The 16,822-nt window shown below is 42.7% G+C and overlaps 2 pseudogenes; both read left to right on the top strand.

Annotated features, from left to right (window-relative positions):
• Window positions 1-1,289: 1,289 nt before the first annotated feature.
• On the top strand, window positions 1,290-11,293 carry LOC148205004 (uncharacterized; annotated as a pseudogene).
• On the top strand, window positions 2,683-3,908 carry LOC148205005 (uncharacterized; annotated as a pseudogene).
• Window positions 11,294-16,822: the final 5,529 nt, after the last annotated feature.

Here is a 16,822-nt window from a genome sequence, read left to right as displayed (position 1 = left end):
CTCGATCTAGTTGAGAAGAGAAGATTTTACAGTTCTGATATTGATCAAAAATTGATCATTGGTTTAAAAGTGCAAATTTTAGTACACTGCTAACTTGAATCGATTAAGGAAGAAGTAAAACGAAAAAAAATTTCATGTCTGATTTTAAAGAAAAATTAATCATAAGACCGCCACATTTTGCTATTGGCAGATGAAAAAAACGTCGAAGCCCCATCGAATAGGACGTTCTATTAAGCACACAATTAATGCTCCTAAGTACTTCAATTCCCTTCACGTCCCAGCCCGGTAGCCTTTGACGTTCTATGGGAGGGGAGAAAAGAAAAAAGATCCGAAAGTACAGTACTTTTTGGCAGAAGAAGAAAACGTCGAATTCCAACAGAATTCGACGTTCTATTAATGCTCTCGTGTTTTAAAGAAAAAACTAAAAAGAATTAAAAAGGTAGAAACTTTTGGTTTCCAATACTACGTCCAAGCCCCTTCAAATTCGACGTAACCTTTGCAATTTATAAGATAAAATTAATAAAAAAAGGCATGCTGTGTTAAGAGAAAACATCGAATGGTTTGGGACTTCGACGTTATTTTTAAACATAACGTCACATTTTTATTGTATTCGACGTGAAATTTATTTATTGAATGTAAAAACATAACACAGTCTCACTGTTTGTTCGCGGTTCCATTTCTGCTTGAACTTTCTACTTGGTGGACGATTGCGATAAAGAAAGAAGGTTATTTTTAAGTCGTTTCTGTCTTTGTAATGTCATTTGGTTCTCATTTCTAAGGTTGACCGATTGTTTTTTGTTTATCTTTAGGCTGTTTTTCGTACGTGGTCACTGAACTTCATCATCTTCTCCAATGACACCATTTGAAGTATGTTTTTTTTTCCTCTTAAAATACTCTTACGTATGATGTATGTGCTCGTGTTTGTGTTTTGTCTGTCGATTCTGGACGTATGATATCTATATGTATAACGATACTATGATAGTTTTTTTTCCTTCAACGTATGATATTTGTGTTCGTGGTCAGCGAACTTTGTCATCTTCTCTAGTGACACCATTTCAAGTTTGGTTCTTTCTCCTTCAATATCTCTTACGTATGATATATGTGTCAACGAATGGATGAGTGATCATTTAGACGAAATGGTACGTGACATTGGCGAAGAAAATTTTGGAAGAGCTCATTTATACGATAGTCTGAAGAACAATTCGGAGCAAGAGTTGTATCCAGGATGCATCAATTTTACAAGGTTATCGGCTACTTTGAAATTGTTTTGTTTGAAAGCAAGAAACTGATGGACTGATAAAAGTTTAATGAAATTGTTGGAGTTGCTGAAGGAGATGCTTCCAGAAAATAACACGTTACCTATCCGTAATTACGATGCGAAGAAAACTCTATGTCCAATGGGTTTAGAATACCAAAAGATACATGCATGTCCCAATGACTGTGTATTGTATAGAGATCAGTATGCTTCAATGAAGGTGTGTCCGACGTGTGGTTCGTCACGATTTAAGAAGAAACTTGATGGAAATAACGATGAACACAATGGAGGTCCACCGGCTAAGGTCATGTGATATTTACCTTAGTACCTAGATTGAAACGATTGTTTTCTGTTAAAGAAGATGCGAAGAATCTTATGTGGCACGTTGATGGAAGAAAATGTGATAATCTTCTTCGACACCCAGGTGATTCCCCACAATGGAAGAACATTGATGGGACATTTCCCGAATTTAGTGCAGAGCCGAGAAACTTAAGACTTGCACTTGCTACCGATGGTATGAATCCTTAGGGCAACTTAAGTAGCAAACATAGTTCATGGCCAGTTATTTTGATGATTTACAATCTATCTCCTATGTTGTTCATGAAGAGAAAATACATGATGTTGTCTATGATGATATCGGGTCCTAGACAACCTGGAAATGACATTGATGTTTATCTAAAACCGTTAATTGACGATTTAAAAATGTTGTGGGAAGAGGGCGTCGAGGTCTTCGATTCATATTCAGAAGAAAACTTTCGTTTGCGTGCAATGTTGTTTTGCACCATAAATGATTTCCCAACATATGGGAACTTGAGTGGTTACAGTGTTAAAGATCATTTTGCATGTCCGATTTGTGAAGAAAATACTAGTTATCTTCAACTGAAGCATGGGCAGAAAACTGTGTACACAAGACACCGAAGATTCCTTCCTCGAAATCACCTTTACCGTAGATTGAAAAAAGCGTTTAATGGAAGTCCTGAGGATGATGTAGTATGCATACCACGTAATGGGGAAGAAGTATACGACCAGCTGAGGAACATTCATGTTGTCTTCAGAAAACATAAAAAACAAGACCGTTGAGAAAAACATTTGGAAAAAACGATCAATATTCTTTAATCTTCCATATTGGTGTAAACTTGATGTGTGACATTGCATAGACGTGATGCATGTTGAAAAAAATGTATGTGATAGTGATGTTGGGACTTTACTAAATGTTAAAGGAAAGACAAAAGATGGAGTGAAGCACGACAAGACTTGGTTGACATGGGAATCCGTTCTGAGTTACATCCGCAATCCATAGGAAGATGCATCTATCTTCCTCCAGCTTGTCATACTCTTTCAAACAAAGAAAAACAATTTTTTTTCATTGTTTACATAGTGTGAAGGTTCCATAAGATTATTCGTTGAATATTAGTAGCCTTGTTTCTATGAAATATTTGAAGTTAGTTGGTTTAAAGTCTCACGATTGTCATGTCTTAATGCAACAACTTTTACCAGTAGCTATTCGAGCCATATTACCTGCCTTTGTTAGAGGTATTCTCACACGTTTGAGTTTGTTTTTCAATGTCATTTGCAAGAAAGTTGTTGATCCTCGACAGTTAGATGATTTGCAAAATGAGGCCATCAGACTATTGTGTCAATTGGAAATGTATTTCCCACCCTCATTCTTTGATATCATGGTTCATTGATTGTCCATCTAGTGAGAGAAATTCGAATATGTGGGCCGGTTTTCTTGAGGTGGATGTACCCGATTGAAAGATACATGAAGATCTTAAAGGGATATGTTAATAATCAATTGAGATTGGAAGCTTCGATTATAGAGCGCTACATTGTAGAGGAAGCCATTGAATTCTGCTCAAGTTATATGCCAAGTTGTGACCCAATAGGACTTCCAAAGAAAAGACATGAAAACAAACGTGAAGGGAAGGGAGTTTGAGGAGTAAGGATTGAAAGTGTTAATGGAAAAGAAGTTAATCAAGCTCATTTGTACATTTTAAACAACACAGAGGATGTTATTCCTTACATTTCACAACACATTGATAAAATTAAGTGAGCACATCCACGTATGAGTGAAAAGTGGACACTTAATGAACATAACAAATCCCTTTTAGCTTGGTTTAAGAAAAAGATTTATGTGACTCCGAATGTTTCTGAAAATCTATTGAGACTAGCTCGTGGACCTAACACTAATGTGATCACTTTCGGCGACTATTACATAAACAATTACTTGTTCTATTCAAAGGAGGAAGACGATAAAAGTAGAGTTCAAAATAGTGGAGTTACCCTACAAGCTGAGGCTGTATACTTTTCCAGTTCCAAGGATAAGAATCCAATTACAGCATCAGTCAGTTATTTTGGAATAATACAAGAAATTTGGGAAATTGATTATGTCACTTTTAGAGTTCCAATTTTCAAGTGTAAACGGGTTGACAGTAATTATGGTGTGGTGACAGAAGACCTCAAATTCACTTTGGTGGATCTTAACAAAATGAGTTACACGAATGCACCATTTATTATGGCTAGTCAAGCAAGAAAAATATTCTATGTCACTGACCTAGTGTATCATAAATGGTCAATGGTATTGGAAGGCAGAGCCATGCACACAACTGATGATGAAGACTCTCTAGATATACTTGAGACAAGCTCCTTCTAATTAAGAACCGTTGAAAATAAGGTTGATGATGTACCCGATGAAATACATGCAACTCGATGTGATCACAACGAAGGCATATGGGATAAATAGGTGTCTTAACATTGTTTTAATTACTTGTACAATTTATTTATTTTGTTTGTTCTAACTATAATTTACTAACACTTTGTATACAGGTATGACGAACTCTGGATCAGGTCTGACGGGAGGAGGTGGTAGATTTGTGACTCGAACATCCCGTCGGGTTAATGATAAACCATTGACGGTGGAGTTTAATCCCCGAACATTTGTGCCTATTGGGGCACATGCAGCATCGTTCAGGAGTTACTTGGGCGTGATGGCAAAATATCATGTCCCTTTTGTTGCTACCTGTTGGGATGATGTCCCAGAGGTTGAAAAAAATATACTATGGCAGGATATTTTGGTATATTTAAGATGTTTTACTTCCATCATTGACTTATTTTGGTTGATCATGCTTTAACATTAATTTTGTTTTTAACAGGAAAATTGGGATATCCCTAATGATGAGATGATAAGGAAGAAGATTTTATCCCATCTTGCAGTCCGATGGAGCGACTTCAAGACGAGAATGACACGTCAATACGTCTTTGGCTCTAAACAGAACGACACTCCTTGTACAAAATATAAAATAACTGAGGAGGAGTAGGTGCAGTTTAAAGAATCTAGACTTACTCCTGAGTGGCAAGTATGTTTTTTAATATTTTTCTCTAGTCACACAAGATGTTAATTTGTGATTTATGCTTAATGATTTTCATTTTTTCATAGGTGAAAAAGGATAGCCGCCCAGTAGAGGCAAAAGCTTAATGATACACCACACGTACTGTCACGTGATGGTTATGCGTTATTGGAGAAAAAGATGAGAAAACGTCGTGCTGAGGAGTTAGGTCTTGAGTCACCTGATCTAGCACTTCCACCAGCTAGACATGAATTGTGGAAGGCTGCACGGACAAAGTCCAATGGCCAATTTACATCCCAGTCTGCTCAGGAGATATCCTAGAGAATTGTAAGTGGAAACTTTTAACTAATTACCGTAGTTCATAAAAAAATTATGTAACAAAATTTTTAATGTGTCTAACTTCATTATGATATGCAGGATGACTTGGTTGACCAATAGACTCAAGGCACACTTGTGGCACAAGGTAGGGAGGACCTCCTAGTAGCAGCCACAGGTCGACTAGACCGTCCAGGTCGTGTGCGTGCTGTTGGAGGAGCTACTAGATTGAGGGACTACTTTGGCCCTAAACCAAGAAGCACAGAAGTCGTGACTCAAGAAATGGTTAATAGCATTAGGCAACAGGTGAAAGTCAAATTAGAGGAAAACATGGGTGAACGCCTAACAATAGCAACAACAACAACAACAACAACAATAAGAGCAACAACAACAATCACAACAGGAGGACGCCCCTACAGATGATCCTACTGCACCTCGTGTGAGCACCAAAGGCTCATGCTCTACAGCAGATCGTACTGATTACAATATTCAGTATGAGTTTTTGGTTGATGAGGATCCTACGAACGTAGTGGCCATGGGACGAGAGATTGCAGGAGGCCAGACCATTCATGGTGCTCCTTTATTGCCCACTCACGCGCGGGTAATGATTGATGATCCAAGAGACCCCCAGGCTCGAGTGTCAGTGCCTACATCTGAAATCTAATTTGTGGGGGAGGCCTTATACACATTTATAGCTTGGCCTAAGGCTATGATGATGCCATATTTTGGCCCACTAGCGATATTATATTCTTCTTTTTATTATCTTAAATCTTCAAGTTATAATTAAATGATTCCTAACTTTTGTAAATGTGAGTTGCAGGTCTACGAAAAACAACCAATGGCTCAACCTATGAATGAGGCTCGTGAGGAAGTAGAAGACCATGATCCTATATCCATATTGACCTCGAGATTAAATAAGTTGAGAAAAGGATCGGTAGAGCTACTGTGGGAGTTAAGAACATTTGGCCTCGAGTGCCATGTTCCATTATATATTAATTTGGATGATGCATATGAGATCATTGGTGGAGAAAGAATGTTGAACATTGCATGCATACAACTATGGTGCATGTAAGTTTTTTATTTGTTATTTTCCAATTTGTATATTAGTATTATTACTTTTTAATAAATATACTTAACTTTATTCTTATAGGTACATGGACACCATCGTAGTGGAATCAGGTCGGGCGTCAGTTTATGGATTTCTTGAACCTTAAACCATTCAACCATCTGGAAACACATTAGATTCCAGAAAATCATATATTCAAACATGGATGACTGAGTCTAACAGAGAGAGATATATCGCGCCATACATTGATGCGTATGTGTTTCCCAATATTGTCAACTTTTATCAAATTTTAATCAACAAACTCACTGGTTGTTGGTACATGATAGGGGCCATTGGTAACTCATGGTGATCATTCCAAAAAAAAGCACAAGTTGTATGGTTTTGTTCTCTTCATAGGAAGATGAAAGCGGAGTTGAAGTCCTTGATACAAACGTAAGTATTACATTCATTCTTATCAATTCATTATGATATTAATATATTAACTTATGTTTCTAATGTTTCAAATGTTTCAAATTTGTTTAGAGTTATGACTAGGACTAGAGGACAACAACTTTAAATTATATATCCTAAGGTTGGAATTCGTTGATCTTTAACCTTTAATTTTCGTAGTCAAATTTAAACCATTACATTTGCCTAAGTTCTTTCACATGTTTAGTGTAATAAGCAGAATGATTTCTGGGCATGTGGCTACTACATCATGTCATGGATAAAGACAATCATCCGAGCAGAAATCAGAGGGGAATGGACTAAGGTAGAAATTTACATTTGAAAATCTTACAAATATCAATAAACTTTTGACATTAAAATGAATATAATAGTAAAATTTCCTTGATTTTGCAGCAGTTCAACACTACCTCTTCATTGTCCACTTCAGTAATAAAGACGATAAGAGAGGATTGTGTAGAATATTTGAATAAACATTTTAAATAGCTATAGCTTTAGGTTTTTCCTTTCATGATAGTAGCATTTGCTTACATGTGCAACTTTTAAACTGTTAATAGATTATTGTGAATAGATGAATACTATGAATAGATGAATTGAAAACTGGGTTCTTTTAAGTTTTGATGATAGCATTAGCTTCTTTTAGTTTTACTATTTAATTTGAATTGATGAATTGATGATAGCATGGTTTAAATTAATTAAATCTGTGAATATATATGAATTTGAAAACTGGTTTTTGTATTTCAGGTTTGGTTAAATGAGCTAAACCGAATCAAATTTAAAAAAAAAACACTGAAGGTAACGTCGAAGTATACACTGTTCGACGTTCATACAGTGACAGTAACGTCACATATCGACAAGTTCGACGTTAACCTTACGTCCTTCCCCTTATACGTGACGTCAAACATTCCTTTAAATATAAATATTTATTCAAATATTACTCAAAAATTGATGTCCTCTTTGAACTTCGACATGAACATTACGTCCATTATCTTCCATAGCGACGTCAACTTTATGCCAGTTCCCTTGTACATTGGACGACAAATCTTACTATAAATATAAATATTTATTCAAATATTGGACGTCATTCCCTTTACTAGTGGACGTAACCTCACGTTGTTGCACAAAATCGACATTAGACTTACGTCAATTCTCGATCCACTCGACGTCAAATTGTTCTAATAACTGTAGTGATATTCGACGTAAAATTTACGTCATCCGATATGACGTTGGTCTTGAATTCGTCGTTAAAAGCCAAAAATAACTGACATAATAAGATGTTTTTGCACTAATGTGAAAGCACAAAATACAAAGACTTTTAGTGCTGAAGAATCCTTAAAAGAATTAGACGGTGAAGACTCAATGATTGGTAAGGAGAAAGATGAGCTATTGTTTATCTCAAGGAAAATATTTTCCATGTGGAGGAGAAAGAGAGGGACACCTTCCAGAGATAGACGCATTAGATCCACCTCAAGAAATGACCAGATGGATAATAAAAAGGAAAGACCAATAGTCTGCTATGAGTGTAGAAAGCTGGAACATTTCAAGTCAGAATGTCCAGATCTTGAGAAGGGCTAGAAGAAGATCATTTTCATGAAAAATGATAAAAAGAAGTTTCTCATGAACACATGGAAGGACCTAGACGCCTCAGATTCTTAAGGAGAAGAGGAAACAAATCTTTGTCTTATAGAAAATAGCGTTGAATACTCGTCAGACGACTCTGACGAATAGGCAAACTTCTCGATCTATATTATATTATTCAAGCTTATAATGAGTTATTGTCAAGACTATCATAAGCCTATAAACATCTACGAAAACAAAATAAAAAGTTTTCAAAAAAGACATAACATTTTTAATAACATGTGATATCTCAGAAATCGGGTACCATGCATATAAGGTCGTGCTATTTTCTTTTTTTCTTCTTTAAATCAATTGCAAGGTCTAAATGTACATACTTTCTTTTATTTTTTGCTTTAATTTAATCCTGCGTGTATGTCTAAACTAAGGGAAAAAACAGGTAAAAAACTAGAAAAGAAAATGATAATAATATGATTATTGAAACATTCATTGAGCAATTATTTATGAATTTATTTTTTAAATTTTAAACTCTACCTTAAAAAAAATATTGAATTAGGAACTATTTTTTTTTTTCTAAAGGTAGAGTTTAAAGTAGCCGCCTTTGAAGAAAAAAGATATAAGAAATATGCTTGATAAAGTGTTTTACAATTATTACTGATTTTGCTTTCGTCAACGATAAAAAAAACAAATCAAATTGATTTCTGTTTCGATTATTGGGGCTGAGTCACCAAACTTCTCCAAAATTTGTCTTCTAGTCGTCCGGTCTCGCTTCAAACTCCGTTGTTCACTCTTCCGTCCGGTAGGGAACCTGTCAAAGATTCTCCGATGCTAAAGTCAGTACAGGAACCGTTTGGCGATTCAATGAAATAGTAATGAATGTGCAGTAAATGTAACCTCTCTACCACTCACCTATGGCCTGTATTTATAGTTTTCACCATGGGCTTGGGATTTGTGAAATGTTAATCACGGCCCAATTCCAGCCCAATGGCTCTAATCACCATTTACCTTCATGACCCCATTTACCGACCGGCCGACCTTGCGTAGCCGCCTGTACGGTATACCGTCATTACTCATCTGAGTAGAAGGATGAATGGTCGGGTCGCACAGCGTGTAGTGAGTGTTTATGCCAGTCGTCTGGCAATGCTATCAGAGGAGTAAAGAAGATTGAAGAAACGTCGGTCGTTATATTGGTGTCGGCGTTGCTCTCAAGCCGCCCGGTCCATATGGTCGTCCATGTTGAGTCTTCTTTGGAGTTGTCGGGCAGAAGCGGCGGGAGGTCAGTGGGCGGTGATGGCGAGCGTGGTTCTTCATCGAGCTCAGTTTCGTCCTCCTTCTTGGAAAAGAATGTCCGGTCTCCGGGGCCAGAGCCTAATTCCCCCACTGGTGGGGATAAAAGGATTATCTAAGGGATACCTATCCACCTTCTCAAGGGTGGTATTCCCGCAGATGACTCGTCATTAGAGCCGGAGAGTGACGGGACTGTCATTCCGGGGTACGACTGGGCACCTCAAGATGCCAACTTGTTTGCGTCGGAGTATGGTACTAAAAAGGCGCTGACATGGAGAATCGGCCGGCTATATATCCTCCGAGACATAGCTGACTCCCAACTGATTCGGGCGGGAGTCAGCCTAAGGAATGAGCGAGTTTATCACGAGAAGGGATCGAGTCCGGATGACTTCTTCTTTATGTATGCCAATCTTTTTGATCAACTCTGTGTTCGGGTGCCGTTTACGAAGTTTCAAATGGCCGTTCTCCGGGAAATGAACGTCGCCCCTCTACAGCTACATCCGAACTCTTGGGCGGCCGTCCACGCATTCTTGGCAATGTGTTTGGCGGTTGGCGTAAATCCGACAATCCCGGTTTTCTTCCATTATTTTGAGGTTTGCCCGCTCCCGAAGGGTGGTTGGGTTTCCTTGATATCCGTCATAGATAGGACCATCTTTTGTCCTTTCTCTGATTCGTATAAGAATTTCAAGAACCAAGTTTTTAAAGTCATCATTGACGAGGCCGACCGCCATGAGTTTCATGATGCAGCGGGAAATCCCTTGTTCCCTTTTTATTGGACAAGGAACCCTAGGAGAATAAAAGCGTATCCAGTTGGTACAATGAGCCCGACCGATTTGGAGGCCGTTCAGACCATCAACGCTCTCCCCCGCCGTCTCTCTGCCCACAACTTAGTCAAATGCCTTCGTCATGAGGATTGTGAACGAAAGGTGTTCGGTATGGTATTTTGTATTCATTTCGTTTCTTTCAATATGTTGGTGTTAACGTAGCTGAATTTTTTGGGTTTTTGCCAGATACCATGTCTGCTCCTCCCCCCGCAAATCCAACTTTATGGCTTGCAGGAAAGGAGCTGGTGCTAGCTCTTCGTGCGCCCGTTAACGTTGCTGAAGACGTCGCTGCCGTGGAAAACGAGCCCCCCCATAGCCTTCCAGCCGTGTTCATAGATCCCTCCTCCGAGGCGGCCACCACTTCTGCCCTACCCTTCGTGAGGAAGAGGAAAGGGCACAAAGAGGGGGACAAGGGGCGTAAGGAGAAAGAAGGGTCCTCTTCCCGCTCGGCCTCCAAGATGGCTCGTAAAGGAAAGGAGGGGTCCTCCTCTCGTCCGCTGCCGGGCCGGGTGTTTAGCCCCGTATTCAACATGAGCGACCGAACGAACTTTCACATAAGTTTTACGCACCGAGCGTTGATAGACCGCTTTTTGAGCCTGAATTGACCAACACAATGTTGGAAATGTCTACCCGGGCGGCTTCCCTGGCTTGGTATCTTAGGGAGTTTGCCAACCGTAGGGGGGTTGAGAACATCCGGGTTGAGCTGCTTGCTGAGAAGAAGGTCTCTAAGGATCTTCGGGCGGCAATGGAACAGATGCTGATCGCCTAGGACGACTCCGATAAGAAGAACGATGAGCTCCAGGATGAGCTGGACGAAGTCTAAAAGAAGTTAGCAGAAGCCACTGATCAGCTTCGTGATGCTCGAGCTGACCATGACTTGCTGCTGGAGGAGTGTGGGCAGCTGAAGGTGGTAGTCACCCGCCGGAAGAAAACGGAGGGCGAACTCCTACAGAAGAACCGAGCGCTAGCGGATGACTTGGCGAAGGCCAAAGAGAAGGTATCCGAGCTAGAGGCGGGCATCGTGTTTGAACACGAGGAGGGTTTTAATAAAGCTCTCCGTCAAGCGTCCATTTTAGCAGGGATCCGTGAGCCCTATGCCTTAGATTTTGACATTGAAAAAGATGTCTGTGATAGGGTCCTGGTTCACCTTGATGCCCCGGCTGTCGAGGATGAACCGTAGGAGATGGAGGACCCTTCGAACGTCGGGGTCGGTGATCAGAGGGTGGAGGTCGAAGACGTTGATGAGAAGGACGAGGATGTCGGGGATATTAATGCTACCGGGGATGATAATGGCGACCATAGGGTCGGATGATTTTGCAAGTAGATAGTTAGGGTTTTACTTTTTTGTTTTAAATACTTTGATGTATTTGTTCATGTGGCCGGTCGGCCAACATCTTGACTTGTTTAGGTGTTGGTCGTGTCGTCCCATGACCGACTTTTTGTATATCCTCTACACATTAATACGATTTGCTTTCTTCAATTTGCCTAAGTTATCACTATGACCTTATCGGTCGTTTGACTTCGTTATCTTGCTATCTATTAATAGCGTTTTATCGATAAAAAAACTCAACTCGGGATTACCGAGCCGGGTGGCAGTGGTTCTTCGGGAAGAACTCTCCATTCACCGCCGGCAAAGTTGACAGTGTTTCCATTTGGAGCTCCCCGTTCATCCACTTGGTTTTGCGAAGGATCCGGGCGTCAGTGGTTCTTCGGGAAGAACTCTCCGTTCACCGCCCGGCCAAGCTGACAGTGGTTCCTTTTGGAACTCCTCGTTCATCAACTTGGGTTTGCGAAGGATCCAAGCGACAGTGGTTCTTAGGGAAGAACTCTTCGTTCACCGCTTGACCAAGTTGATAGTGGTTCCGTTTGGAACTCCCCGTTCATCAACTTGGATTTCTTTTTAGGTTAATCGCTTTACAGGATTATATCTTTATCGTAGAAATCCTTGCCACAAAGGGGGATGCCCTGTCATTGTATTAATCATCTCAAAAATAAAATGTACATTCATTAATGGCAATTAACTAAAATAAAATTTAAGGTGAGTGGCATTCCACATGTTTGGAATGGGGCGTCCGTCCAGGTACAATAGTCTATAAGCCTCGTTTCCCAAGGCTTCTGAAATTCGGAAAGGTCCTTCCCACTTGGCTGCGAGTTTGCCATGAGCGGTCGTCCATCGTGCTTCTCCGATCTTCCTCCACACCAAATCTCCCTCTTGGAAGTTCCTCGGCTGGACCTTGGAGTTGTATCTTCTCTCCACCATTCGCTTGCATGCTTCGACCCTCAACGCCGCTCGATCCCGTCTCTCCTCTAGCGAGTCAAGCTCTACCCTTAACTCCTCATCATTCAACTGAAGGTCCTCTATCTGGCGTTGCAGAGAGGGTTCTCCCAACTCGACAGGCAACATGGCGTCTATCCTGTACGTCAAGTTGAAGGGCGTTTCTCCAGTCGTCCCGTGCGGAGTACACCGGTAGCCCCATAACACTTCCGAGAGTTCATCCGCTTCTTCAACTCGGCAACAATTGTCTTGTTCACAGCCTCTACCTGACCGTTCGTCTGGGGGTGTTCCACCGAACTAGTGACGTGTTTAATTCCCAAATCCTTGTAAAACTTCGCCAGCTTTTAATCAACAAACTTTCGTCCGTTGTCGGTAACAACTATATGTGGAAGGCCAAATCGACACACCAACCTCCAGCAGAATTTTTGCACCTGCGACGCTGTGATAGTCGCCAAAGGTTCGGCCTCTACCCACTTAGTGAAGTAATCGATTGCTACCAATAAGAACTTCTTCTAAGCCCGACCTACGGGAGAAGGGCCGACTATGTCCATTCCCCACTAAGTGAACGGCTAGGGGGATGTCATAGTGTCTAAGGCGTGCGGTGGGGCCAGTAATATCTGGCACGCAGTGCCCGATCCTTTGAAGATCGATGTCCGGTATGGAATCCGCAAATTCCATTATGGAGCTCGTTCATGACGTATTGCGCTTCTTCTATGCCGAGGCATTTAAGGAGAGGAGTTGAGAACCCCCTTCGATACATGTCGTCTCCCACCATAAGATAGCGGACGATCTTCTGGGCGTCGGCTGGTTCCACTGGCTTCCCTGCGTCTTGTCGGGCCATTATCGCCCGAATCTCCGTCCGTCAATCTCTGACGTCCTCGCTAGATACTGCTAAGCATTCCACCGATGGTTGAAGCATGACTTGGCGGATGATGGTCGTTAATTGCCCTTTCTCTTTTCCCGAGCTTAGCGTGGACAACATATCCGCCCTGGTGTTGTTCTCTCAGGGGATGTGTCGGATGTCGACTTTATCGAACAGTTTGGTCAACATCGTTGCTTTATGGAAATACCGGAGGAGGTGTTCTTCCTTCACCTGAAACTCTCCATTCATCTGACCTACAACCAACTGAGAATTCGTCCGACATACCACCTTCCGGGCTCCCATATCCCTCGTCAGCTCTAGGCCGACCACTAGGGCTTCGTACTCGGCCTGATTGTTGGAGGCTTTGAACTTGAAAATTAACGAATGCTCTAGCAGGAAACCATTGGGGCCCTCTAAAACCACACCTGCCCCGCGGTGGATTGTCCTGACGCTCCGTTAACGTATAAATTCCACTCTTCATTGACCTCGAGGGGCAATTCTGCTGCGAAATCGGCCAAATGTTGGCTCTTAATTGATCCTCTCGGCTCAAAACGTAGGCAATATTCGGAAAGCTCGACCGCCCATCCCAACATTCGTTTCACTAGATCAGGCTTCCTCAATATTTTGGAAATTGCGAAATTCGATCGGACGACGACCTGATAGCTATAGAAGTACGGTCGAAGCCTTCTAGAAGCGTTCAGCAAGGCTAGGGTGACCTTTTCCATTTGTTTTATCATGTATCGGCCTCATGGAGGGTCTGACTTATGAAGTACACGAGCCTAGGTTCAGGTTGCTCAAGTAATATCACGGTGTTGACCGCGGACTCAAAGACTCCTAGAAAGATCTGCAAATCTTTCCCTGGCGTCGGGCGGTTCATCACTGCTGGATTCAACAAAATGGCCTTGACATCCTGGAGCGCTTGCTCGCATTTCGCATCCCATACTAACTGGGCTTCCTTCTTCATCTTCCTCAGCACTGGTCGTACCCTTTACACCAACCTAGGGATGAATCGAGATAGTGCCGTGAGTCGGCCGACCAACCTCTGGATTTCTTTGAGGGTGGTCGGGCTTTGCATTTCCAAAACGACCGAACATTTGTCGGGGTTGGCCTCAATGCCTCTAGTAAGGAGCTTGAAACCGAGGAACTTTCTCGCGGCTACTCCAAAGGTGCACTTCGCCAGGTTAAGTCGCATCCCGTACCTTCTCGCTTGTCTGAACACTTCCTGCAAGTTCTTGACATGATGAGGCCCGTCCGATGAGCGGACGACCATATCACCGACGTAGACATCCATACATCGACCGAGTTGCTCAGCGAAGATCCTATCCATCAAGCGCTGATAGGTGGCCCCGACGTTCTTCAAGCCGAAGGACATAACTTCGTAACCAAAGTTCGCCTTTTCAATTATGAACGTTGTCTTCTCCCGGTCGGGTTCGTACATGGGTATTTGGTTGTACCCATAGTACGCATCTAGGAAGCTTAACATCTGGTGGCCGGAGGCTCCATCCACCAACGCGTCTATGCTCGGTAAGGGATGAGAGTCTTTGGGGCAGGCTTTGTTTAGCTCGGTGTAATTGGTGCACATTCGCCATTTTCCGCTGGCCTTCTTCACCATTACCACATTGGCGAGCCAAGTGGTGTATGTCACCTCCCTAACAAATCCTGTCGCCCTCAACTTTGTGACCTCCTCTTCAACGGTTCTCCTCTTCTCTTCCCCCATCCGCCGCTTCTTCTATGCGACCGGTCGTGCCTCCTTGAACAAGGATAGTTTATGCGACATAACCGAGGGGTGGCTTCCTAGCATATCGACGACCGCCCACACAAATAAATCACGATTCTTCCACAGAACGGATTGAATCTCTCTCTCTAACTCAGGATCAGCCCTCGAGACATTGCTGTGGTTTGGGAAGCATCTTTCCCTATCACGACCAGCTGAGTCTCCCCAAGGGACTCCAACCGATCTTCCGTGTTCGTTCTTAGGTCAAGTTTTGCCATTGCCACCTCTGATCCACCCGTCCTCCTTTTGACCGTCCGGGCATGAAGCTTCAGACCTGCTGCATAGTATTCTCTAGCCGTCTTCTGATCCGCTCGGACAATGCAGATTGCCCCTTTGTCGGAGGGATACTTCATCGTAAGATGGGGGTGGACACGATTGCTCTGAAGGCATTCAAGCACGGCCAGCGTAGGAGCATGTTGTAGGAAGTGTTGGGTTCCACCAACAAGTACCTAACCCTTTTCTCGTCCGCATCCCGTCCGGTGCCTAATCGAGTACGCAAATCAACATATCCACTAGTATCCACCCTTTCGCCCGCGAATCCGACGATCTGCTCGTTGTACGGGATGATGAGGTCGTCCAAAATATCCATATGTTGGAAGGTTTTCAAGTAGCGGATGTTCACAGAGCTTCCTTGGTCAATCAGTACCTTACCCACACTATAACGGGCGATCTCCGCCGTTATTACCATCGGGTCATCTTGATCAAGGTCGGGTTCATGGAAAAATGTCATCCGAAAACGTAATGGACGACATCGCCCGTCAGGTCTTGTCAACTGCGTGGACGGGTTGGAGGGCCCTCACATGACGTTTGCGGGCGAATGCAGAAGATCCTCCTTCGGCAAAGCCATCAGATATCGTATTGATATGTCCTCGCAGTGGACGTCGTGGCTTCTATTGAGGCTTCTACTTCGGCGTCCCTCCCACCGTAAGCGACCGGTACGGTCCTGCCTAGATCTTTCTTGTCTCTTCGGCCTCCTGGGGCTGGTTTGTCGTGGACTCGGCCAATCCACAGGTGTACGTGGTCGGTCGATCCGCACATACTTTCTCAGCTGCCACGCACGGATTAATTCTTCTATTTTATCCTTTAGGGTCACGCACTTATCCGTGGTGTGGCCCATGTTTTTATGGTACAAGCAGTGTTTATTTCCATCTGCCCCCGGCGTAGTGGGTCGTCTTTTCGGCTCCAGGATCAACTCCGCACTCAAAGCTTCCTGGAAAATTTTCGCCCGAGGGGCGTTCAAAGCGGTGTATTGTTGGAATCGCGGTCCCCAGGGCGATTCGTTTTGCTTGAATCCCCCAGGCTTCCCAGTCTAACCGCACGATTTCCCCCCATCAGTTTTGATTTCCTGATTCTCTTTCTTGTATGACAGCTTTCATCTCCTCCACCCTTATTTCATCAGCTGCCCTCTCTCGCAGTTCTTCCATAGTCTTGGGCGCCCGTCGGTAGATGCTATCTTTGAATGTATCGGGCTTGAGTGCGGGTAGGACGTACTGCAAGGCGAGTTCTGGGCTCAAGCTCTTCACCCGCCAAACGGTTTTCTGGTAGCAGTCCATGAACGCTCTCAAAGTTTCCTCCTTCCCTTGTTTCAGGGTGACCAACTCGAAGATGGTTAACTCTAGGGTGTTACTGCCAGCGAATTGGCAATTGCGCAGGCGTTGTAGTCCAGCGAAATTCTCGATGGAGTTGGGGGGAAGTGAGTTAAACCACTCAAGTGCCTCCCCCTCCAATGATAAGGAGAACGCTCGGCACCAAATGGTGTCGTTGCCGGTTTGGAACGGCATTGTGTTGGAAAAGGTTT

Source organism: Vigna umbellata, chromosome 1 (assembly GCF_029865625.1).
Source record: "Vigna umbellata cultivar VRB3 chromosome 1, Vumbellata_1.0, whole genome shotgun sequence".
Classification (NCBI taxonomy): Eukaryota; Viridiplantae; Streptophyta; class Magnoliopsida; order Fabales; family Fabaceae; genus Vigna; species Vigna umbellata.
Note: the sequence above shows the minus strand (reverse complement) of the source record. Positions and strands in the feature narration are given on the sequence as shown.